Source organism: Mastomys coucha, unplaced genomic scaffold (genome assembly GCF_008632895.1).
Source record: "Mastomys coucha isolate ucsf_1 unplaced genomic scaffold, UCSF_Mcou_1 pScaffold23, whole genome shotgun sequence".
NCBI classification, from domain to species: Eukaryota; Metazoa; Chordata; class Mammalia; order Rodentia; family Muridae; genus Mastomys; species Mastomys coucha.
The window spans coordinates 41116084-41141729 of NW_022196906.1; the positions used below are offsets into that span (position 1 = coordinate 41116084).

At 45.3% G+C, this 25646-nt stretch overlaps 1 long non-coding RNA gene across 1 annotated transcript in view; it reads left to right on the forward strand.

Moving 5' to 3' along the window:
- The window catches only part of LOC116073455, a 92206-nt gene extending 83893 nt beyond the window's left edge, over positions 1-8313 (forward strand). The window contains exon 3 of the long non-coding RNA XR_004111809.1: positions 8261-8313. This is a non-coding gene — a long non-coding RNA (uncharacterized LOC116073455). The remainder of the gene's footprint in view (positions 1-8260) is intronic.
- Positions 8314-25646: the final 17333 nt, after the last annotated feature.

Genomic DNA, 25646 nt, shown 5'->3' on the forward strand with positions numbered 1-25646 from the left:
CCTCTCTCCCTCCTTCCTGCTCTCCCTCCTTCCCTATCTTTCCCTCTCTTCCTCCCTTTCTCTCTCTCTCTCTCTCTCTCCCTCTCTCTCCCTTTCTCTCTCTCTCTCTCTCTCTCTCTCTCTCTCTCTCTCTCTCTCTCTCTCTCTCTCTCTCTCTCTTTCTCTCTCTCCTTCCCCCCCCTCTCTCCTGACCTCCAAACTCCTCTCCACACCCCCTCCATGTATCTTACAGTTCCTTTCTGGTTTTGCACTATGGTTACCTTGTATCTTTACTTCACTCCAAACAGAGAGTGACTGGGTCCTTGAAGGTAGAGGTGACAGTCACCTGTCTCTGTCTCTTCTCTGGCATCAAATCCAGTGTTATGCCCAGTAAATGAGTGGAGAAGAAAAGGCAGAAAAATGGGAATATGAGGAAATGCAAATCTGACCCCACACTGAGAGGCAAGCTGCACTGATGCAAGAGCCAGGAGCCAAGGAAGGCCCGGCATATGCTAATCTACTCACCCCTCTGATGGCCTCTGCCTCCTGGAAAAGGCCCTCCTTGTCACTCATTACCTCACCTGCCTTTGCTGCTGAGTGCCCACCTGGAGTCAGCCTCCTTCTGCAGCAGACAGCTGTTCCTGATGTCTGGGTGAAGGTTGGGTAGGCTTTAGCGGGGGGGGGGGGGGGGGGGGTCATGAGGAAGATACCGCTCTTCATTACAGATGGCAAAGGTGAACTATACAAAAAGTCCACCTGTCTCCAAATCACTCCTAAGCTGTGTCAGCACCATGTCCACAGAAACCAGATGGAAGAGAAAACAGCCATCAAACATTGTTTGGACCATATAATGTCAAATGCTTGGTACCACTAATGTTGTAGCTACTGTCAGATTGAATAGGATAAGCAATCTATTCTATTCTTGATGGGTTTTAACCAAATTATCAGTGTCTCCTAGCACCACAGTAGGATCAATTGCTATCCATAGGTCCCGAAGTATCCTCAATGACAAGCTGATCTGGTCAAACAGAAGGCCAGACTTACCTGTCAATGACATGACCGATTCTCCTGTTACTTTGGCTCTGTGCCAAGTCAGCCTGTCACTGACTAGCCACACTTAATTAAATCAGCAGTAAGAAGGAGTCCATTGCTCCTCAGTTCCCTGCTCCATGAATGGCAAAAGGCCAGAAATAGGGCCTGTGGGATTATTCATGAGCTGCGGCCAATCACGAGCACCTAGCTTTCTCTCTTGCCTCATGTTCCCATTAGGCTAGAGATAGGCTTTGATTTTTATTGCTTTCAACATGCTTTGCTTACAAACCAACAAGGGCTAGGGCTGGTCCTGAGAAAAAAAGTGGGAAGGATGGAAATTATCTTCTGGATTCCCTGCTTCTCCATGTTGGAACACACATCCCAGTCTCTTGGCTCTGACCTCAACACCACAGTCTCTGTGCTTGTTTAACAAGCACACCTCTCCCTCCTTGTTCTTCTTCTCCCACAGCAGCCTACTACCTTGTTTTATCATGCCCCATCTTCCTGTTATCCAGACAATACATATTGAGTATCTGTGGTGGTGCCCTGTTTGTGTTGGGATGGAGATGCCTTTACTATCAAAGGCACCCACCAAAGGGTTATAGCTGTAGTATCTATGGGAATTAATTGTAACATAGCATAGAGTCATCTGAGAAGAAAGCATTGACGGAGGAATTGCCTAGATCAGATAGGTCTGTGGGTATGTCTAGGGGATGGATTGCCTCAACTCTTAGTTGGTGAAAGAGGGCCCAGCCCACTGTGGGCAGCACCATCCCTAGGCAGGTGGTCTTGGGTTATATAAGAAAGGTTGCTAAGCATGAACCAGTCAGCAAGCCAGCAAGCAGCATTCTTTCATGGGTTCTGCCTCCCTCAGTGATAGATTTTTGCCCTGGAAGTATAAGCTGAAAAAAACCATCCCTCCCTTCCCTGAAGTTGCTTTCAGTCAGAATGTTTTATCACAGCAACAAAATGAAATTACAAGAGAGGCGATTGCTCCCTTTTTCTTCCTGGTTGGAACCTTGGCCCTTCCCTTGCCATTCAGTTGGGATTTGATGTAACATGAGACAGTCATCAAAGACACTATGAAGGATGGGTTGCTCATCTTTCTCATCCTAATAAACTGGAATGAAGGACAGGACCATACAGAAAGACAGTTGGTCTCATCTCTCTTTCACAGGAAAAGCAGAAACCCGGCCCTGGCCAGGCCAACTGGCCCAGCCACAGCATCTGCTCATGGCATCCTATTCATCTTAGAACCCAGTGAGTCCACCACGTGATTGATGGCATTCCACTGCATAGAGAACCGAACAAACAATGATCTGTCATTCACCATAAGGCAATGCTATCTCATCTGCTCCCATTCCCTGGGACACAGCTCTGGCTGTTTGCTCTATGCATCAATTTTTAGTTTATCCAAAGACTAATGATACTGTGTTTAAGAGGCAAGGTGGGGCTTTGTTTTTGTGTTCTACTAGCAGAGGATTACATTGCTGATTGATCCTATGTGGTTGTCTGAGGCTAAAACATTTTGAATTGATACCTGGATTTCGAGTACAATCAACTCCCTCACAATTGCCTCTTGGTGTTGAATAGATCAAGGAGCTGCAGCTTTCTAATAGGGCCTCCAGGAGAGTCTGACAATCCTGGTCAGAAGTGAGTGGTGCGTTTGGGTGTATAGGAGGCAAACAGATCACACAAATGGTTGGCTTGAGGCTTTAAGGAGCCTGAGGACACGCTCTGAGACTGTACTATTCCAAACAGCCAAGACTGGCAGGCAGAGTGGAGACAGCAAGCATCTTCTTAAGGAGAAAAAGGGACCTAAGCTGTAATATCACCAGTTTCTTCACTGTAAATACCTGACCTGGCTGAGTTTAACCTACCACTGAGATGTCTCTGAGCACAGATCCACAAAGAGGATTGTGCCATCAGCTCTCATAAAACAGCACTCAATACAGCATGGGAGAATTATATATATATATATATATATATATATATATATATATATATATGTGTGTGTGTGTGTGTGTATATACACATACATATATACATTATAATATATGTATGTGTATATGATGTATATGTATTCATATATGTATGTGTATATGATACATGAGTATATGATGTATATGTATATGTGATGTAGATGTAGATGATGTATATGATGTATCTGATAATATGATATATATGATGTATGTGTATATGGTATATGTGTATGTATATGTACATGTGATGATGTATATGTTTATGATGTATATGTATATTATATGATGTAGATGATGTTTAGATGTAGATGTAGATGATGTAATGATGTATATGTATATGATGTATGTGTATGTGTATGTGTATGTGTATATGTACATGTATATGTATATGTATATGGTGAATGATGAGTTGCCCTCACCTTACTTATCCTAATAAACTAGAATGGAATAAAGGGGGGACAGGAATGTGTGTGTGTGTGTGTGTGTGTGTGTGTGTGTGTGTGTGTGTGTGTGTATTACATGCTGTCTTGTTTTAAGTACATTTTTTCTGATGAGGAAATTGATGCTCAGAGAATGTATATATATTATCTTGCCCAACACCACTTAGCTGTGAAGTAGAGATTTACTCTTGCCAAAGGCCCTTTGTTTCTATTGTCCAAGGCACAGAAGTAGCATGTGAGAGTCCTTCTTATTGGCCAAGCTCTGGTTGACTCCTAGGTCCCTGTTCTTTCAGCCTATCAAGCTATTATTATGAAGGAAGGGCTACAAAGGATGCTCTCTGTAAGTCTAGACATCAGTTGTGTAAATCTGAGCCAAGATCTTCCTCCTCCTTAGCTTGTTGGGGAAATTCAAGTCTGACTCTGGACTCACTGACAAAATTCTCTGGGCTCCAGCTTCTTTAAAAGAAAAGGGTTTAGGCTTTCAGGATGGCTCCTGCCTGGCAGCTGAGGAAGAGCCACAGTGACCCCCTAGAAGAGCAATGCTACAAGAAACCAGTTCAACAACCAATTTGGCTGTGAAGCTCTCTCACTTCCTCTTTAGGTATATTTTCCTCCTGATTTTCTTTGCTCTGACATTCTGAAGTAATGCTGATGAGGGTGGGAGGAGGTGAGCTGAGCAGGGGGCCTGGTAGTGACCTGCCCCAGAGTTCTGTCTGGCAGGATCCAGTACAATGCAAAACACCAGGGCTATTCATATCCACAAGGGAAAGGCTGACAAGCCAACAGCATAATTACCATTTAGTCATCATATCAACTGGTTCCCAGCTCCTTTCAAAAATGGGGAGATTGGGGAGAACAGGGAGAACACAAAGGGGGAATTGGAGGTTCCTTCCTTCCTTCCCTTGTTATAACAGGCAGCAGGTCAAACTTAAGGATTCTGGGGGCCCAGTCAGGCAGTCGACAAGGACTTCAGTACCAATCCAGGGCAGCCATGCCAGGCTATTCCTGCACAGTTTCCTTTGTCAAATCTTAAGCTCCACAAGGGCACAGGCTACATGGGCTAGACAGGCAGGGGTAGCCTGCTATCTCCAATTTCTGAGAAGAGGGATGGGTGTTCTGGGCTGCTCAGGAGACTTTCTGAGATGCATAGAACGGAAGTGAGCCGGCCACCCTCTTTGGCATCCACACTCGAGATTTCTGAGGCACCCTGCCCAGGTCCACCTTGGGAGAATGAAGGGGTTTGGCTTCTGAGGATTTAGTATCTGGACAGGGATGTGTTATGTTTTTTTTTCCCTCCCCCCTGGTACCAGCTTGACTGGCAGCCTGGGCAAAGAAGAGCCCATTCTAAATGTTCCCCGGGGTCCAGAATGGAACTCATTACATCAAACCTGCCGGTAGCCAGCAGCTCTGCTTTGTGAGCTGTGAAACAAATGTTTATCCACCACTCAGTGCGGTTCAAAGCTATTTAAGGAGCTCAGGGTGCTGAGCTGCAGGCAAGAGCTGTATGTGCAAGGCCAGCACTGGCACCAAGCGAGGCAGGCAGATCTGGGTCCCAGAGCCTCCAGCCTGCCTGATCCAGGACTCAGCCAAGGGCAGGGCAATGTCCAGGGGACTGGCTTCTTCCTCAGAGTTACAAGCTTACATTTCTTTGCCAGCTTTTCCCTCTCCCTCCTCCTATTCCTGTCCCTGCCTTTTCTCATGCCTTCTTTTGCCTCCCTCTTTCTTTTATGATTTTTTTTCTTCCTTTGACCCCTCTTCCTTTCCTCTTCTACTCCTCCCTTCCTTCCTTTCTGCTTTGCTTCCTTCTCTTTTATTCTTTGCTTGAAGATCTGTGGCTCCATAATTATACTGCTGTGATCTGTAATAATTCCTTTTTCCTTGATGAAACCCACAAAGGGACGAGACATCTTTGTCTACCTATATGGAAAGCCCTACGACGAGATCACTGTTAAATTAAATGAATGTGTAAAAAAAAAATAAATGGAAGAGTCAAGCCAAACTACTATATAATTCACAGTCTAAGGCCAACACAGCACAGTGTCATCTCAGTGGTCATCAGCTAAGCATATTCACTGTAGAGCCTATGAGCTCTTCTGAAATGATCCATCATTCTCTGACTGAGCCACTGCCTTCTGACCACCAAGTGCAGTGCTTTTGTTTTGGAAAGGGCTGTGACGATCATGGGATAGCCTGAGGTTACACCCCTAGTTGTCACGATTTTCCTAAGAGGGTTACTCAGCTTAGGTATAAGTGGCTTTTGCTTTGAGACAACTAGGGAGGTTTCAACAAGACTACCTAGAAAGTTATGAAGCAGGAAGAGGAGGTGGTCTTCCCTGCTAAAGACTCATCGTTGCTATTCTCAAGTACCGATGCCTATTATGATGTCACAAATACTGTGATTATCTGTGGTGGTCTAACGAACTACCTAAAACAGTATCTCTCAATGAGAATCAAAACCAATTATGCTCATACATCTGGATATTGCGTGAGGTCAATAAAGCAGCTCTTAATGGGAATCTCCTAGTTGTGAGTAAGGCATTGCTGGACTCTGGTCCTCCTGAATCTCTATAGGGAAGACATAAAAAGCCAGGGCTTTGAGGCATCTTTTTTCTTCTTGTGCTCTCTGTGTGTGGAAGCATCAGGGTGGAGAGATTCTTGCAAGGCAGCTGAAACCTCCCAGAGCAAGCATCCCAGGAGAGAACAGAAGGAAACCTTCCCTAACTAGCCGTGGAAATCACAGAGCATCAGTATTGGCAGCATACTAATAACGCTCTGAGGCCATGGCAAGTCTGTAAAGGACTTTCAATAGAGGGAGACTTGGCTTCTGTGTGTGTGCATCTTTGTGTATGTGTGCGCATGTGCATGTGTTGTGCCAGTATATGCACATGTGTATAATAGAGGCCAGGGGTTAGTATTGGACATCTTTGTCAATCACTCGTCACTGTATGTTCTTGAGACAGGGTATCTCAGGGAACTTAGAGAGGGCCAATTCAGTTAGACTAGCTGACCGGAAAACACCAGCAAACACCAGTGATGCTTCTATCTCCACTTCCCAGCACTGAGGTCATCGCACCTTGTTTTGTTTTATTTTGTTTTGGTCTGTGTTTTTATTTTGTTTTAAATATAATATGGCTAGAGCTCAGGTCCTCATGCTTGCATGAGAAACACTTTGCCAACTGAGCCATTCCAAGCTCCTGCCTTCTGATGGGATGAATCCAAAGCCGTCTTCAGCCTCCAAATTGTGTTGCTTCTAAGGCTCAGGTCATGATGCAGTCTTGTTGAGAACTTGTGTGGCCGCTAAGCACAGACATATCAGCCCGACTCATACCTTGTCTTCCTTGAACAAGGTGAGAAATTGTTAGTATTCCAAACCTTGGTTTCCAGATCTCTAAATTGGGAATGATATTTCTACATCTTTAAAGAAAAGAGTTAAACTATCAGGTATGAACCATCTAAAGCCGCTGTCATATGACTGCCGTCTGTAACTGTTAGCTGTTGTTACCCTTCCCATCCTGCAGGGACAAACAAGAATGACTAGCCTGTCACACAGGTAGGGTTTAAACACAGTTCCAGTAGATTTCAGAGCAAAATTTCTCTGTCTGATCCTGAGGGCAACACATCTTCTCCAATACTAACCTGAAAGTCCCTCTAAGGATGTGGATTTGGAAATTATGAGCTTAGGGCTTTGGGGGACAGTCCCACTCAGGAAATGAGCTCTGGACTTGTGACCCATCTTCTCCTTCACTATGTAAGTACAGCTGGAAAAGCCATGAATCAGGAAAGCCAGGCTTCTCATTGGGCCATCTTGTACACTTCTGACCCTTGGATGTTGAAAAGGAAGACGCAAGAAGAATGAGCCCCACAAGAGAGATGGCACTCGGTGACACTTTTGCACATAGGAAACAACATTAGAAGTGCCTTTTTTAATAAAAGGAAGACAGGGGCTTTGGAGATCAGGAGTCTTGGTTTCTGCCCACATAGATCTCATATGGATGTTTGCAGAGTCCAAGGGCCTAAGGGTGAATGACCAGATGAGCCACTGCATCCTGAACATGTGTCAGTCAGAAATCGAGTTCCACAGGGTAAAAGGGAGTGGCTTTGATCTATTGCTCCATGGTAAACATGTTTAAAATGGGATGCAATTACCACAGCTCCAGAATGAAGTCAGGATAGGTGATATGGTATGGCTGGCCATGCTTCCTTCAGATCAGTGTGCCTTCTAGTCAGGCACGTTCACAAATTTGGAAATATATAGTATATGTATGTGCCATGGGCTGATAAATCAGGTCTCACAGACATACAGAGAGTCCTTGCCTGATGTCTACCCCATACAGAGTTTTAGATATGCAGCTGTCACTAGACCAAGCTATAAGGCACACAGATGCTCCAATTCTACACACAGAGACCCCAGCACAGAGTACTGTTTAGATTTCCATGGCCTCTGCCAGAAGAAAAACTGTCCTCTTTGGCTCCTAGAACACACAGCTTCTCTAAGAATCTGCTACCAAACAGCCTTTGGCCCTGAGCAGCCTCCAGCACCAAGCTCCTGGGTACCATGCTTGTATGTAAACATCTCTTTTCAATCCCTGGTAATCTCCTGTCTCTTCTGCCTGTCTTTCTTTCCTTGCATCTGCAGATTCCTCCTTTCTTCTGCTGTCTCTCCATTATAGACATATGGGCCCATCCCCAATGTCCCTGAAACAGGAGCCCACCCCCCTCCATGGAAGGGTTAAAGGATGGAAGGATGTAAGATTAGGGTCTCTGGAATCTGAGCAAACATATCTAATCTGAAGAATGTTCTGTCTGTTTTTCATTCCAAATCCCAAGAGAACAGACTGCAAACACCCCCAAATTATCCACCAGAGCTACTTAGAGAGAGGAGATGTATGTGGCTCCAGCTCCTCATTCCACAGCTCCCTGCAGAGGAGGAAGGCTGGGGGTTGGGATCTTGGCTTCACATTCTTCAGGAAATGGATCTTCTTCAACACTGAGCTCCAACTTGGCCATAAAGGTAAGAGGAGGATCTGGTCTGGATGGAAGAGCTGAGTCAACTCAAGATGTCACAGGGTTACAGCATCCCATGCAGAGAGCCAGGGCACCCACCACTGGGCTTTTCATATACTGCTGATTGTGTGAGCTAAACAGAATGTCTTAGCTAGCATTTTTATTGCTATGATAAAACACCATGACCAAAGCAAGTTGGGGAAGGAAAGGTTTATTTCAGCTTATAGCTTGTAGTCTTTCATTCAAAGAAGTCAGGGCAGGAAACCTGAGATAAGAACTAATGCAAAGGCCATGCTTACTGGCTTGCTCCTTGTGGTTTTCTTATAGGATCCAGGACCACTATCCCAGTAATGGCACTGCCTATAGTGAGCTGTACCCTCCCACATCAATCCTCCATCAAGAGAACACACCATAGGATTGCCTACTGGTTAGTCTGGTGGGGACATTTTCTCAATTGATGTCCCTTTTCAAATATGACTGTGGCTTGAGTCAACTTGCCATAAAACTAGCTAGTGCCTAAGGCAAATACCATCACTCTGCTTTCTGGATAAGGACATTGAGACACAGAACTCATGAAGATCTCTACAAAGTCACCTGACCATTTACTGGTCACCAGGTATTCTCCATTACCTTTGTTCATCACTCCCCAGCTCTTCCTGTGGATCTGATAGTCACAGGCTGACACAGGGAGCTGTCATTTACATGAATGCAGATGTATAGTCGTTCAGATAAGAACATACCTGGACACTTTTTTTTACAACTGTGCAAATGCGTATGGCACCGCTGAAATCAGCCTTGAAAATGGCTTTGTGATACACTTTCTGTTGTGTACATATTTTTATCATATTTTAAAGAAGAAATACATTTTTGTGCCTTTTAAATTTTTACTGTGAAGATGGAGAGAGGGCTAAGTGGGCAATGCACTTGCTCCAAACACATGAGTATCAGGGCTTGGATCTCTAAATGATAAGTAGGCATGGTGGCTCACCTGTCACTCCAGCACATGGGAGACAGAACCAGCTGTCTAGCTAGATTAACTAGTTGGATGTGATCAAGATATATTGTATACATATATGAAATTTATAAAAAAAATACAGTCATAGAATTGAGAAAATTTAAAATATAAACATGGTTTCACATAACAAGTGTTCGCACTTGCTACAGTCTAAATGTTTACATAACCCCCAAATTCTTATGTCAAATTTAATCATTTCGATACTTAGGAGGCCAAGTGTCCTTATTAAAAGGACTCCAGGGCTTGGGGATGCTCCAACGGTAAAGCATTTGCCTGGATGTATGAGGTCCTGGTTTTGATCCCTAGCACCCAAACAGGGAGGACCCAGAGATGGCTCCAAATCTAAAGGTATTTAGAGCAGCTAAAGGCATTCCATAAGCTGTGAGCTGGAAGAGTGATTGAGACAGAGTCAGAGGCTGGATCCAAGGGAGTAAGACCAAGCCTCTCAGAGGAACCAACTGGATGCAAATTACTCAGAGGAAGAGTCCTCAGGAGGGGGGCTGGCCTCCAAAGCCCAGGGAGGCAGATGGAGCAAGACTCATTGCTAAGGTCTACAAAACAGGCTTAGGAGTGGCCTCAACCCCAGGAGGACAGGGGTCTCTGGAGTTGCTGCTAAGCCAGGCTGGGCTTTTGTTTTGGCCATGAGAATGGGACAACCTGTGACCTTGCAGAGGAGGGCTCAGACCTTTCTCCCACCTTCTTGCCTGTACCTTTAAAGGGAGGGACCTTGCTTGGTTCAGTACCTGGCCTAGTCATCCAGGGTGACCAGGGTACAAAGGGTATGAAGAGTTACATGATACAGTGGAGACAGTGACCAACTGTTTATTAGCTGCAAGCTGGTATGTGTCTCTGCTCTTCATTTCTCCTCTGTAAAGTGGGGGAGAGAGGATCTTCTTGGATTATCATGAGGATAAAGTAAGCCACCTAATATAATGCGTGGCACCTAGTAGGTATTCAAATAAATGTGAGCACCCCACCTCCACCCCTCCACAGCAGATGCTATCTTCCCATTCATGCCTCCAGCTACGTTTCTTTAACTCCTGGATGAAACAGAGGCCTGTGAGCAGAGTTACTGGCATGCAAAGGGCTTGGAAAAATACACAGTGAAATTTTCCTCTAATTGTGAACATAATTAGGGCCAGTGGGGATGGGTCAACCAAGGCCCCCACATGTCCCATTCCTAATTGAGAGAGACAGAAGGTTTTTTTGACAAAGGAAGGGCTTTGGAGGCAGGAGGATGGATATGACCTCACAGAGTATGGTTTCACCTTTGCTCTGTTCAAAGTGACATTGACCCTCTCCCCTCCCCGACCTTTGTCCCACCACATTCTGCCCACCTTAGACTGGCCCTCAGAGGGCTGGCTTTGTTATAGTTTCCTCCCTTAGTCTGTTATTGTACTATAAATAAGCCCAAGGCTCCTGAAACTGTCTCTTTAAAGTTTAAAACAGTGTAGTGCAAATCTCTTCACCTGCCCAGAGCCTGAGTCCTCAGCTCTCCCCATGCCGGCTGCCTTCTTCAGTGCACATCACAATTCCTCTCTCAGGGATGCTGTTGAGGCAGGATGGCAGGGCTAGCAAGATAATAACAGACAGCAGGACCCCTGGGCAGGAACTTCTGATGGCCTGCGCACCAAGAATGGTTTGTAGAGAGAGCAGGGGGCACACAAGCAGGCATCTTTCCACCAGCCCAACGCTACACTTATTGCCCCCAGGGAGAAGGGCAGAGTTAGTGCAGGTAACAGGTGGGCCTTGTGGTAACGAAGACTGACTTGTTAGCCCAGAACTGGCTGCAAGAGATAAGCAGAGCAGGAGGAGGATGGGGGCAGCTTGGCTCCGTGCTAGACTCTACCAAGTTAGATGAGCTGGCTTTGTCACCTCCCCAGCCCTCCCTGGAGTCAGCCATGTGGAAAGGGCAGGAATACATAGCATTCCCCAAACACTACTCACCTAGGAGAATGGTGTCAGCTCTTGATGGCTAATGGGTACTTCATTCACTTAGGGAGGCATCTCTGGCCTTGCTACTGGGCAGAAAGTAAATCAATTAGGTGACCGAGGGGACAGTGGCTGGACAAAGGAGTAGAGAAGAACAGGAAGAGAGAGACTATGAACATGCCGTGGGAGGAGAGAGTTGGAACAAGAGGGCCGGTACAGTTGCACATACAATTCAGCAACAAGGCTTTATTAATTGTGTATTATCTGTCTGGTACTGTGCCGGGCACTGGGGACACAGTGAAGAATACGCACAGTCCTTGCCTTAAATTGGCAAGGGAGGAGGCTGCCACGCAGACAGACAATTGCTAGATGATGTTGTAATGCAGCAAAGGCTTGTGCTGTGCCCCAGGAGTCAAGAAGAGGGAGACAGGTAGAGAAGGAGTGGGCAGCCTGAGTCCCACTGAGAACTAAAGACAATCTGGTAGATGAACCAAAGTTCACCCAGTGGTAGGATTTGAACAGGGGTACCCCCCACAGGCTTAAATACTGGCACAAAGGGCTTGGTTGCTAATGGATGGGGTCTGAACTAATCAATGGTGGCATTATTGAGAAATGGTGACAAGAAGGAGGAGGGATCTACTTGGAAGAAAACTTCGCGGTGGGATTACTGGGCTCTCTCTCCTCGTGTTGCCCCTTCCAGGATGTTGCTTACTCCTATCTGCAATCATGCGAACAACTCTCCTTTGCCACATGCTGTGGTGCCCATAATGCTCTGCTCAAGTTCATGGGGTCAACCAACCACACACTGACCCCTCTGAAAATGTGAGCCAAGGCGAGTCTTTTCCCCTTTGGATCCTTTCTGCTCGGTGCTTGGTTACAGCGACGTGGAAGTCACTAATACATTTTGCAGGAAGTGCTGGGGCAAGGGAGACTGAAAAGAAGGCATTCCAAGAGGAGGCATCCAAAGTAACAACTGTGCATGGAACATTCTAGGCAGAGCGGGTGACTCCCAGAGGAAGACAAGACCCAGGAGACAATGCTGCAGATGTCTGCCGTGAGCCGCACGTGCAGAGCATTATGGAACCCTCCCTCAGAGGAGGGCCTTTGCTAGGGAGCAATAGCAGTTACTAGGCAGAGGTGCGGGGTGCCGGGAGAGGGCTCCATGGTGGGGCATGCATTAAGTGTAGACAGAGCCTTAAGTTAAGTACTCAGGATCCCAAGGAGAAAGAAGAAAAGTTATCTAAGTTAAGACTTAGCACAGAAGCACAGAAAGATCTGAGGACTATCAAGAAAGCTCAGATCTTCTTCAGTGGCCCAGCTCCCATGTCCCGCTCCTGACCCTTCATTCCATAGGACAGACTGAATTGATGGAAATCACTTGTCTTTGAAGAGTTTGCCTCAACAATAGAGCATCGATATTAGTTTTCCATGAGATAAACAAACCTCAAAGAAGTTAAGAAGCAACCTTATCACACAGCTTCTGCAAGACAGAGTTGGAATTTGAAGCCAGGTCTAGTCGATGAAGCAGTCCATATTCTGTTGGATATTGCTTCCTAGAACACTGAGAGTTAACAGAGAGACTGGGCTTGGGAGCTCGGTGGATACGGCATGTCAGAACTGAGCTGGTGCCAAGGACTTAGATCTGTGTTAATCCTACCCTCTGATTTATTAGTTAGAAACAAGGGAATGGAAGAGGACATGCAGTTGTGTTAGTTTTATGTTGTGATTTTTTTTTTAATCTCTGAGATGTCCCAAAATGTTTACTTTGTAAATTTGTTCAGCGGGAGATAGGTAAACAAGCCTTCCAAGTGTGAACAGCCTCATCCAGCCAGAACGCTTGGCAGGTTGGCCGAGGTAGGTGGAGAACATTGCAAACAGCATCAGCTCAGGGAGACCTCCCAGGGCAGGGAAGGAAGTAGAACCTCAGCGTGGAGATCTCCACCCCAGGAAGGCATGGGAAGGCTGAAAGAGGAGGGCCACATGGCAGGATACTCAGCTATCCCTCGGGGTCCACCCCACAGAAGGGGAAGGTTCTGTGGAACCCCAGCACACCCATTTTAAGCCTCACACTATGTGGTGGAATGCCAGCTCCATGGGTCAGCCTTTTACAAGGCAACCCTGCCAGTATCCCGCAGGGCTCAGTGGCAAAGCATTAACTGGGTCCTGCCTCCATCAAATGTGTCGTCGTGGGGGTCAAGATGCTGCATGGGTGGCTACAAGCAGAAAAATCTCAGCCCCAGTGAGAGAGAACTGTGCTCTCTGCCCAATAGCACAGTGGGAAATTCAGGGGCTAGTGAGCACCTCATCAGTGGACGCATTCCTGAAGACAGCCGATGAGTGATTGCAGTGAGCACAGGTTTTAGAGTCACAACGGTGGGTATCAGAATTCTACCTCCACCATTGGCCTGTTAAAACATCTCTAATATGAAATTTGAAAACAAATTTCAAAATATAAAAGCATAAAAGACTGTGAGTCATGGTATAAAACAAGGAGAACGTTCCACCCCTCATGTGACAGTTCACAGTCAAAATCATGATGCGGGGCAGGGGAGATTGTTCAGTGGTTAAGGTGCCTGCTGCAAAGATGTGAGGGTTCTATTTCAGATCCTTAGATTTTATGAAACTGCTGGATGGACATGGCGATCTACTTAGGATGCCAGTGCCTGAGAGTCAGAGATAGAGGATCCCAGAGCAAGCAAGGTAGCCAGAATAGCCATATTGGCCAGCTCTGAACTTACCTGAGAGACCCTGGCTCAGGAAAAACTCTTCATGTAAACTTCAGGTCTCTACATACATGTGCTCCCATACAAACAGAAACACATGCATGTGAGAAAAGTGCAAATGGATAATACACAGACGTTTAGAATTATCTCTGGGCTTTATAGAGAGATAGAATAGGAACCATAAAGAATTTGGGTTGAGACTCATGTCCTATCCCAAAGACATTTTATTAGATGTGTACACATCTAATAACAGTATACAACTGCTCCAAACTTAAAACTCATATTTAAATCCAGTATTAAGCATGCTGGAGTAGAGAATGCTCAACATGAATTTTCTGTGTTTTCATAAGTCTTGTTTTTCGAACCGTAAGTGGGAGGTATTCCTAATGATATCTACAGGACAGGTTTGTGGTAAGATACGTTCTTACCCACTACCTACTGCCTAGAAGTGCCTATAGAGCATAGTGGTGCTGATGAGGGACAGGGCAGTGTAGACAGCAGGAGTGAGGATGGTGGGGAAGCATTCTGGAGCCTGGAGAGAGTTTAGTGAGGAGTGGTTTCAGTCCACCACATTGTAGAACATATTGTGGTCACAGCTCTGCTGCTGTTTCAGTCTTTGAACAGGAGATAGTGGGAGGGAGTAATCCCTCAACAAAACCCACATGCCCCTCCTTTCTTGTCACAGGGTAGGCATGCTCAGCCATCTCTAACCCAGCTTTTGTTCTTGAACTTGGGGCTACTAGGGCATAGTTCAGCCACTGCAAGCACCGCTCAATCACTAGCATGTGTAAACCACAACCTTATTGCCTGTGAGGATGAAGATATCAGAAAGACCCCCTGGTAACTTCCCAGTTGGGGAGAATGGATGCTCCTAAGCCCGCCCCTCTGCCCTCCTCTAAGTATCAAACCCCTCTCCCCAGGGGAAATTCCTCTCTTCATTTGCTATAAAGTGACTTCTGCTAAAGTGTGTGCTTTTGAAGTGGAAAATTGAAAGAGCACAATTCATTCCAAAGAAAACTGTTAGTTCACAGCTGAGAAATCACTTTGCCACTGGTCCAAAAGGATTGCTACTAGGGCTTAAGGGGGCATGCATGGAACACTGCTTTCTCTCTCCCAAAGTCCAGCAACATCTCTGTGATGAACGGAGAACTAGAGAGATGGAGCCCAAAACATACCCTTCAAGATTAAACTGGAGGGCGTGGTTCTTATCGGACCGAAACAACTGGCTTTCCTACCCTGGAACTGATTCGATCTCCACAGAGCCTAGAGCTTCTACGATAGGGGTTGTGTTCATCTTATCACATGGTTGCCTGCAGAGACTGAAGGTACCACGGGGCTGGGGGCAGGGACGACATGAAGTTACATCTCTATGGACCAGGAACCAGACAGCAAGGGGTATCTGGCAGACCTCTGACTCTCTCCTTTCCCCACTTCATTCGGTATAGTTCCCAGCCTGCTCCATCTATGTTCAGGGTGAGCCTTCTCTCCTCAGTTAGTTCTCTCTGGAAATGTTTTCACACAAACTCCTAGAAGAGCCTCTCTCAGATGATCCTACATTCAGTTTAGTTGGTAATGAAAATTAGTCATCACAGAAGGATTGAAAATTCCTCTGTGTGTGTGTGTGTGTGTGTGTGTGTGTGTGTGTCTGTGTGTGTGTGTGCGCGCGTGCGCGTGCACGTGTGTGCCCTTTAATTCATTAGGTTTATCTTTTAGTAGTGCCCATCAATCAGGGATGTAGTCATCTTCTCCAAGTAAGAAAGGATCTAACAATCCCAGCTTCTTACCAACATCAACAGCCCTAATCCTACCTGCATCTTCCTGGGACCAACATAAGGAATGGTTGATTTTGCTCCCATAAGGCTCTGAAATACTAACAGTATATGAATGAAATCAGCTTCAAAAATATGTTGTGCCCAAGGCTGAAAGTTCAGAGCCTATTCTATTTCCAGTTCAAATTTATGTCCAGCCACATGGCCCAATAAACTCATCAGAGGTTCTGTGATGAGATTTAATAGCAGCATGAAGATACTTCAATAATAACATGCATAAAGAGCTAATAAAAAATGAATGAAGACTCTTCAATAATAAATGCCAAAATAAGATGCCCCCAATTTGGATATAAACCTTTCCCATTATCAAATTTCTAGGGAAGAATTTAGAGATTAAAAATCCCAAAGAGATTAAAGACCAAAATCAAAGTATTTAGTCTTTGTGAATTGAAGTCTAAACAAAGTCCCAATTGTCCAAGTTAAATTCAAGTCCAAAGAAATAGAGGTCATCTCTGTATTGTCACCATGGTAGATCCAAGACAGGGTCATTTCAGCATCTGAGGAGACTGGGAAATCCTTGAGGTCATGTTCTGAGCTGTCTTCCAGTGGGGTGCACACATGTTTGTCCCTAGAACCTCAGAGATGATTCAATTCTCGAGTATGCTCAAAATTCTAAAGAACCCAACTAATAAACAGCATATTCAAGACCCTCAAAGCTTGTTTACACATCAATAAAATATAGAAAAAGAGACAATCTAGGATCCTCAATGCAAATGTCCCAGGGAAAATGCTCCTAGAGCCAAGGACCATGGTAGTCATCCAGATGTTGATCAGCCCCACAAGACTCCATCATTGCAGCCACGAGAATGAGCCCTTTGACCTGTTGTCTCCAGTCAATGAAGTTTATCATGTCACACTTCTAGGGCACCTTCTCTTTCACCCTGTGGACAACATCCATGCCCCACATGTTCATGTCCCTTACTCACCCCCAGACAGAAATATCCTTACCTGTTCTTTACTTTCTAAAACCAGAGCCTAGGGTCTGATTTGGCTGCATATCATCTGCTAAAGACAGCCAGGGAAGTATCCAGAAACTGGCTTTGCAGCTTTAATGTCCTCACTCTTTAAGGGCGTGAAGGAACAAGTGTGTTGAAAGGTGAGGGCATGGCTGGGAAGAGAATGCCGTTGGAGAGAGCTGTGCTGTGTGTTCTACCTCATAGTGGGGAGGGATGGTGTCTTAGTTGGATTTTATTGCTGTGAGGAGACACTGTGACCATGATAACTTTTGTAAAGGAAATCACTTAATCAGTGCTGGCTTACAGTTTCAGAGGTTTAGTCCATTATCATCATGGAGAGAAGCATGGTAGCATACAGGCAGACATGGTGTTGGAGAAGGAGCTGAGAGTTCTACATCTTGGTCTGAAGGCAGTGGAAGGAGACTGACCCACTAGTCCTAGCTTGGACACAGGAGACCTCAAAGCCTGTCTTCATAGTGGTACAGTTCCTCCAAAAAGGTCACACCTACTCCAACAAGACCATGCCTCCTAATAGTGCCATTCCTTATGGATCAAGCATTGAAATACATGAGTCTATGAGACCATTCTTATTCTACAGAGTATAGTCATACCCAGCCTTCTAGCGAAGTGCTTCTCATGCTGGGAGTCATGACTGCTTTAGGGGGTCACATATCAGATATCTTGCATATCAGATTCTTACATTATGATTCATAATGATAGCATAATTACAGTTATGAAGTAGGAACAGAATAATGTGCTGTAAAACCTTGGGATGGGGACCATTTGATTACATGTGTCTGACTCCCATATTGGAAGAGGATGGGGGGCTATGTCCAGCAAACCCATCATGGTGACAGCAGGAGAGGTAATTCAGTGTGTGGAGCGGGGGCACAGAGCAGGTAGTACCTGAGTTGGTTTCTGAGAATCTGCTTTTGCAAAAGCATGCCTCAGTGGTCTAAAATATGGACCTCATAAATGACAGGGGTGGGGTGTTCTGGGGTGGGCCCTGTGCAGAGCCACAGGCTGATAATAGGACTTTAGAAAATGGAATCTGACTTGTTAGCTTCCACCCAGCTGTGGAGAACCTGGCTTGGGAAAAAAGAAGTAGCTATACCTGTGTGAAGCTGTGAACTTTGACTGTGGCCTAGGACCAGGCATTCCAAGTGTGAGTTTGGTCTAAATGTGACTTGAGGTATCACTTCATTGAACTGCTTTTCTTTTAAGTCATAGGTCTGTCCGTGTGCATACCCAGCAACATAGGACTTTCTTTTTGAGGGAGCTTATGAATAAATGGTGGGAAACCTGAGAAAGTTGCCCTACAGTTTCCTCTCATGTCAGAAGCTCCATCAGACAACAGCTTCTAGTCCCACAGCCCTTGATTTTGCCACTCTCATTGTGAGCCGTTCTCATCTCTTGACAGTGGGTAGAGAGAGGTTTATAGGCAAGTAATTGAGAGTTTGGAATATGGGAGCTATTCAGTAGATATTTTAAGATAAAAATGCAAAAAGGAGTGGAAAAGAAAGAAGAGGGGGAGAAAAGAGAAGAAGGAATAGAAGGAGGGAGAGAATAAGATAGTTGAGGGCAAGAAGGGAGGGGAAGAAAGGGTCTAGAGAAAGAAGGTAAGAAGAATGAAGGAATGATGGAAGGGAAGGAGGGAGGGAGACAAAGAGGGATGACAGAGGAAGGGATTAAGAGGAGGGACATAAGAGGGAAGGAAGGAAGAAAAGAAGAAAGAAAGAAAGAAAGAAAGAAAGAAAGAAAGAAAGAAAGAAAGAAAGAAAGGCACATATAAGAATAGATAGATAGATAGATAGATAGATAGATAGATAGATAGATAGATAGATAGATAGATAGATAGATGGTATACACTGACCATCCAGTCTGAATATCCACAAGACTTCTGTGAAGCAGAGATCCAGCTGCTAATTGAACCAAAGAACAGTAAGACAAAAGGGGAGCTTCCTTGTACTCTGTGATGTGCTTCTAAGCCTTGAAGCCTGTATCCCAGATTACACTTTGGGCCAGACCTATGCACAGCCACCCACTGCTGGCCCTAAGATACTTCAGTTTCACAAGGAAGAGTGCGATCAGGCTAGCAGAGAGATGGCTGAGTCCCAGGGAGTTGAGAGTTACTGTGCCAGGTCAGGGTGTGCCTGCTGGAGCTCTTCATTGCCTTGTCCAGCCAGCAGGGATGACGATGTCTCTCTCATTGAGCTCTGGGCCTTGTGAAGAGTATGTGGAAAGGGCAGCTTTCAAGTGTGACTGCCAGAGGCTGGCACATACCCAAGGCTTTTGAAAAGCTGTCACAGCCCAAAGTGTCTGTCTGGGCTCTTCCTCCTGGCCCCAGAAGGTCCTCCACCAGTCTGGGATCACCACACCACGATGCAGACAGCTAGGAGGCCCCGAGCCAAGCTTTCGTTCCCCTCTTTGTGCCAGCTCTCTCTATTGGGAGTCTGCTCTCCTCAGACAAGAAAGACCATTTGTTCCCAGAAACAGAAAGTCAGGATTTCAGCATTCTCCACTCACAAACTTTGCAGCTATATTCTTTGCTCTCCCAGGCCTTTTGCCTCTATACTGTCTTCTTCCAAATGGGCTCAGAGCATGCACTGAGAGGCTTCTCAACCTATGGTCAGTTGGTGATATCAAAATCTTTCATGGCTTCTCTAGTCTGGATGTAGGGGAAGGGATAGGGAAAGGAGAAGAAGGAGGAAGGAGAGCAGGGAGAAAAGGGGGAGGAGCAAAGGGAAGAGGAGGAAGAGAATGTCTTGCCTTCTCTTTGTACTTTAATTACATAAATAATACATGCTCATTGGAACAAATCAAATAATTAACAGATATGTTTTTAAGTGCATAGACTCACCTTCTCTCTCCTTCTGTCTTGAAATGACTTTCGAGATAACCCTGAATTCTTGTACACCCCAGTGCATTTATTTTGCCCTCATTCCTCATAGATCCTCTCCTTCAAACCTAATCTCACCCCATGCTATGAGTCCTACACATGTGCATGCACACACACACACATACACACACACACACACACACACACACACACACACACACCTTTCTCATCTATCCCAGGCATATGTGTTTGAGGCCATCAACATCCTGATTGCTAATTAGTCTAGAATCTTTCTACAATTCTTTCAAGTGCCCTGAACTTTGGAGAGTCCTAAAATAGCCACGGTAAAAAAAAAAAAAAAGGAAACCCTGGCAGCCCCCTTTCCTGGATGCACCTTAATGTCTCCTTTGAGAGAGAAGTCTCCTCCTGTAGGAACCACTAGGAAGGTTCTAGAAGGGATCAGAGAAGGGGTCAATGTGAGACTCCCATCAGTGAAATGTGTTTGGACATTTTCAGAGCTGAGCAAACCATATGTCTTCATAATTTGATTGTGTCCTAGTCTCTGGGGCACCCCTGGCTCTATTGAATGCAGAAGGAGTTATTTAGGATCATAAATAATATTATCTAAGAGGGTCCATTGGGTAAACAGAGTCAGTGTGTAAATTGTCGGAGTGTGATATTGATTGTTCTTCACTGACTAATGAATTATTCTGTTTAAGAGCCCAGAGAAGAAGCACATAGCATTTCAAGGCAAGGGGCCCTTTGAAGATTTTTCTTGAAGAAAGGCTGTGTCTAGTGATGTTGCCTGCTATAGCCAAGGGAGATCACTTTGTCAGCCACTATGCTGTCATGGGACAATCACAGGTCACCCCGTGGGGCTGGGATCCCAGCAGGAGTCACAGGATGAAGGAGATGTGATAGACGGAGGTGATTGCCAAGTCCAATCAAATCCAGCCCTGCCAGGCAGATTTTATGCCTAGTCTCTGTGGTGCTTAGAGGGTTGAAGTCCTAACGCAAAAGTGCCACAGATGTGGATGCTGGAGTCGGACTCAATGACATATGATTTTGTGTGATATCTATGAATTAATCATTTCATGCTCTAACCTTCTACCAGTGACTTGCTAGAGGCCACTTGGGTCCATGTTGGAAGGAATTAACAAAAGGCTTATGTTAAAACATAAGCTTGTCTGTGTATCTAACTTCCTTCTGTGGAGTCACATGCTTCCAAGCCCATGTTGCAGCTCTTTTCCCTATTGGGCGTCCCCAACCTGCCCAGTTCCCATGACATCTGGACCATGTACACACCCCACACTCTTTACCACAGAATGTCTTTCCTCACCTCTCCTTCTACCCCACTTGCAATTGCTACATCGCTCACGTTTTTCTTATTGGCTTGTCTCGTTTCTATGTATTTTGGACATTGCTTATTGTACCTATATGTTACAGATCTGCTTCTGTCCATCTGTGGTCTGTATTTTTCACATCCTTTATGTCAATGACTTGGTGAACACACATTCTTAATTTTAATGTCGTTAAGATGATCAGGTTTTGAATGTATTATTAACGCCTTGTGTGTTTTGTTTCAGAAATTTTCCCTAGCTCCAAGTCACAAAGATGTCTTCCTTTATATATTTCCAAACACTTAGAGTTTGGCCTTGCACACTAAAGTCTTCAATTTGTCAACAAATTGCTTTTATGATCTATGCATTATGGTAAACTCTCTTCATGGGTCTCCCACTTGTTCCTTGTGAGTATAGGCAGTTGTCCCAGCCCTGATGTTAAGGTGTCCCACATCTCCTGCTGGATGACTGGCCCATCTCCAATGACTCCTGGAATCTCTATCCACCATCTGTCTCTTCTCTCCTTCTTTGATCTCATGCCTCAGCCATTTACTTACAATTTATTCTACAGTATCATGTGCATGTCCATGGCTCACACACTAACTCTTTGTGACACAAATAGCTTCTATTCCTTTTCTGCAATCAGCTCCCACACCAGTCCCTACCACCTCACAAACACCAGGCTCTCTGTGAACACAATGAGCACCTTTTAAAAGGACCCAAATGTCAGGCTCTGTCTTCAAGCCCCAACTGTACTTGGCTATCCTTGGAAAAATCAACAGTTTGGGGCACTCTGGAGACACCACAATCTAACTCCACATTGGTGTTTTGTATTGTTTTCTTCTGACCCATCTGAACTTGGTGGAATGGGTAAGGCTGATTAAACACTGGAAACCATCCACCTGGCTTTCCCAAATAAATCTAAGACACCCAGGAACCTCAAACCACTTGTTACAAAGCAAAATCTACATTCAGTGAGATGGTCCCCAGGTCCACTCTACAGCTCAGGGCAGCAAAGGCGCAGTGGCAGCCCAGGATTTCTCACATGCTTCCCCACACAGCAGAGGGTTCTCAGAGACTCTCATGGCACCAATGAGTAAAGCCACCTCAGGCTACCTAGTCAGATCTGCATGCTAGCCTGCAAACGGAAGAGCCAGAAAGGGAACTCTCAGCAATTAGGAACACAACTGACACCATCAGTTCTTGCAAAGGCCTTTAAAAGAAGGAGCCAACTTGTACCTAATGCTGGTGGTATTGTAGTACAGGTGAGGGAATGAGAGGCTTATACTGGTACAAAATGGTCAAGAAAGGGATGAGGAGATGCCTCCATGGGCATTTGCCATGCAGTCTTGAGGATCTGAGTTCAAGTCTCCAGCATTCACTAAAGGATTGGGAGTAACTGCCCAATCTCGTAATCCCAACTCTTTGAGGAGGAAGAGACAAGAAGATCACTGAGGCTTGCCAGTTTCCAAGCTCTAGGTTAGTGATAGAACAGAGATAGAGTACGATATCCAACATCCTCCTCTGGTATCTCTCTCTCTCTCTCTCTCTCTGTGTGTGTGTGTGTGTACACATTCACATGCACATGAGCGTGCATGTGTGCATGCATGTACAGGTGCATGGGTTGCACACCCACAATAACCACACACACACACACACACACACACACACACACAAACACACATGATTGTCCAATGGAACGGGTAAGGCAAACAGATGCCATGTTATTCATTTAAGCAATATTTTTAAAACATTCCCTGTATACTAGGGTCTCTCCACTGAGTGCTTAAGCCTTGGGGATGAAGCACATCCTCACAGCACTAAACATCTACTGTTCTTCTAAACACTACATATCTCAGTTATAGGCAGCCTCCTGGGTTCCCTTGGTATCTAGAAAACAGGAACTCAATCAGGTGCCCTGCTCCCAATTAGCAAAACTGCAAACATCCAACTGAAACTCCTGCATGGCATCACCACTGGAGATGCAATGGCTGGGAAGTAAATTTCCTGAGCCCCAAATCATCTGCCTTTGTTTGCTGAGTTCAGTCTTCAAGTTAATTCAGAGCAAAAGACAGTTACTTAAATCTAGATATTTTATCTTAATGTGGGTAATTCCCATAATATTATACATTAAGATGTCTGACTTCAGCTGCCACCCAACAGGCGGCAGAGATGTCGTTTCGGATCTGTTTTATCGCTGCATGGGCATATGTTTCTATTTCGTTTATGGCACATGAGAGCCTGGCACCAAATGGGTCTAACATTCAAAGAGGGAAACTGAACCAGTTAGATGAATCCTGACCTTTATAAGGTAGGAACTCCGAGGATGGAGCATGCATGCACATGTGTGTGCCATTGTGTGTGTGGTTGTGTCTGTGTGCGTGTGTGTGTGTGTGTGTGTGTGTGTGTGTGTGTGTGTGTGAAGAAAGAGAAGGAGAAAATCTCCAGCCTCCACGAGGACCTTGGTGTTCGTCTATAGCAACAGCAACTACAAAAGCTAAACCTTAAAGAACCAATGACTCATGTATGCCAATCCCTGCCAAAAGCAAAGCCGGTAGCTCTCAGCTCATCATCCCAGCCCCTCAGCAGTGAGGAAGTAAAATGCAAAGAAGACAGTTTCTGCTCCAAGCCTCCCCTCCCCCCCCCCCCCCCCCCCCCCCCCCCCGCCCCCTGCAGCATCCCACTCAGCCATCTCAGCCAAAGTAGCCATGCTTCAAGGGTTTGGTTGTTTGGGACCAATTGTGCTGCCTTGGCTCCGACGTACACCAAGATAGGCTGGGGCGCTGCCAAGCGATTAAGCGATCATGGCTAACCTATTCCTTGAACTGCCTTCTTCTGGAATATTAAAAGTTTTCCAGCCTCAAGCAGTGCACTTTGGCTCCTAGTAATTAATACCGATTTTACCATAATATCTTATTTTTATGGGCGTTATCTTGTTTTTCATGAGCTGGGAAAATATCACTATAGCTTATGAAATACGTTGTAATATCTCGCTTCAAAAAAATCATCTTCGTGTCATTATCTGGCCCCTGGAGCAGCTGACTGAGTCCACATGCTACCGAGTGATATTTATTTTCCCGCTGATAATTTGAGGGGTGCACTTTCTATTATGCTGCACAGATGGCAAGTCTAACTTTGGTCACAAATAATATCTTTCAAGTCTTGGCTCCTAGGCTGGGCCATCCCTCCTCACTGCCTGAGAAACCCAAGTCTTCCATCCCCTCAACTTTTCAAACGTAATACATTGTTGTGTTTTAAAATTGTTGTCTCTCCACAAAATGATGAAGTATTTTTGTTTGGTTATTTGTTTTCAGGGAAAAATATATTATCCCGTCTCTGCATTTTGAAGGCAATTTTAGAGTCTAGAACATTGTACACGCTTTAAAAAATATTTATTGAATGACCGGCCACTAGCTTGTTTACCATATTAAATAAATTCATGGAGGCTAGAAACTTAGCAGAGGGTTTGGTGCAGAACAAGTACACAGTTTATAGAGGTTGATATTATTAAACAACTATAAAGTCAAATTCTGTCTATTTGTCATTTGCACAGAGGGGTCCTAGGCCCACAGCTTGGGTTATGAGACACAATCGGCAAACATTAAAATGCTGACCTCAGCAGTGGCTCCCTGAGCTACTGTTTGTCTTTGCCATTGGTTGGGATATGGCATGAGGCCTGGAAGAGTCAGGGTTTGGTGGGATGCTTCACCGGGGTCTTCTGTTCTAAGGAAAATACTCATGTTAATACATTATATACATATTTCCAAAGTATTTTCATAAATGTTCTTTTATATCACCCTTCCCCAAACATCTATGTTGTGAAGGGTAGAAGAGGAAATTGAATTTAGGCCTTTTGAGTCCATTACAAAGGCCTGCAGGCAAAGCCTCTAGAAAGCGCTTTGAAGTGGTCCTTCCCGATGGCAGCTTCAAAGGGTCAGTGACATCAATAGGCATCCTGACTCTACAACAACGAGACCTGGCTCCATTCAGAATAGAAAGGTCGTGCCTGCTCCCTCTTCTGGAAGACTGAGGCAGAGTCTAGGGACCAACCCAGCCTGTGCCTTTGCTTGTTGACTTTGGCCTTGGCTGTGGTCCAGTCTCCCCAGTACCATTTCCTTGTGATACCTTAATACACTCATGGACCTGACAAGCATGAAGATGGAGCATCTTTCTCCCTGCTGTCAGTTAGATGGTCTGTGAGGCCCAGTGGGTCATGCCACTCTAGCGATCAGTGACGTGCACAGTTCTGGTATTCCAGAGAGTCCTGGGTGGGGGCAGGGAGAGGGCTGGATTCATACCTTCATGTCTACAGAGCTTCTTGTGGTGCAGAAGAAGGATTCTGGTCTCTCCATGCTACCTCCAGAACTACCACTAGTTAGCTGTGTTACCCTAAACAAAAGAAAATCCCACTTAAAGACTTGGTGTCCCTTTGGGTAAGATAATGTATAAGAACAAATATTTGGGGAACTAAGGTTTATCTAATGGAAGGGATTATTCTGCCTGAAGCTTGTTTTTGTGTGTTTTTGAGTTCTATCATCCTCCTCAAGTTTATCCTGGCTGTGATTGATGTTATGC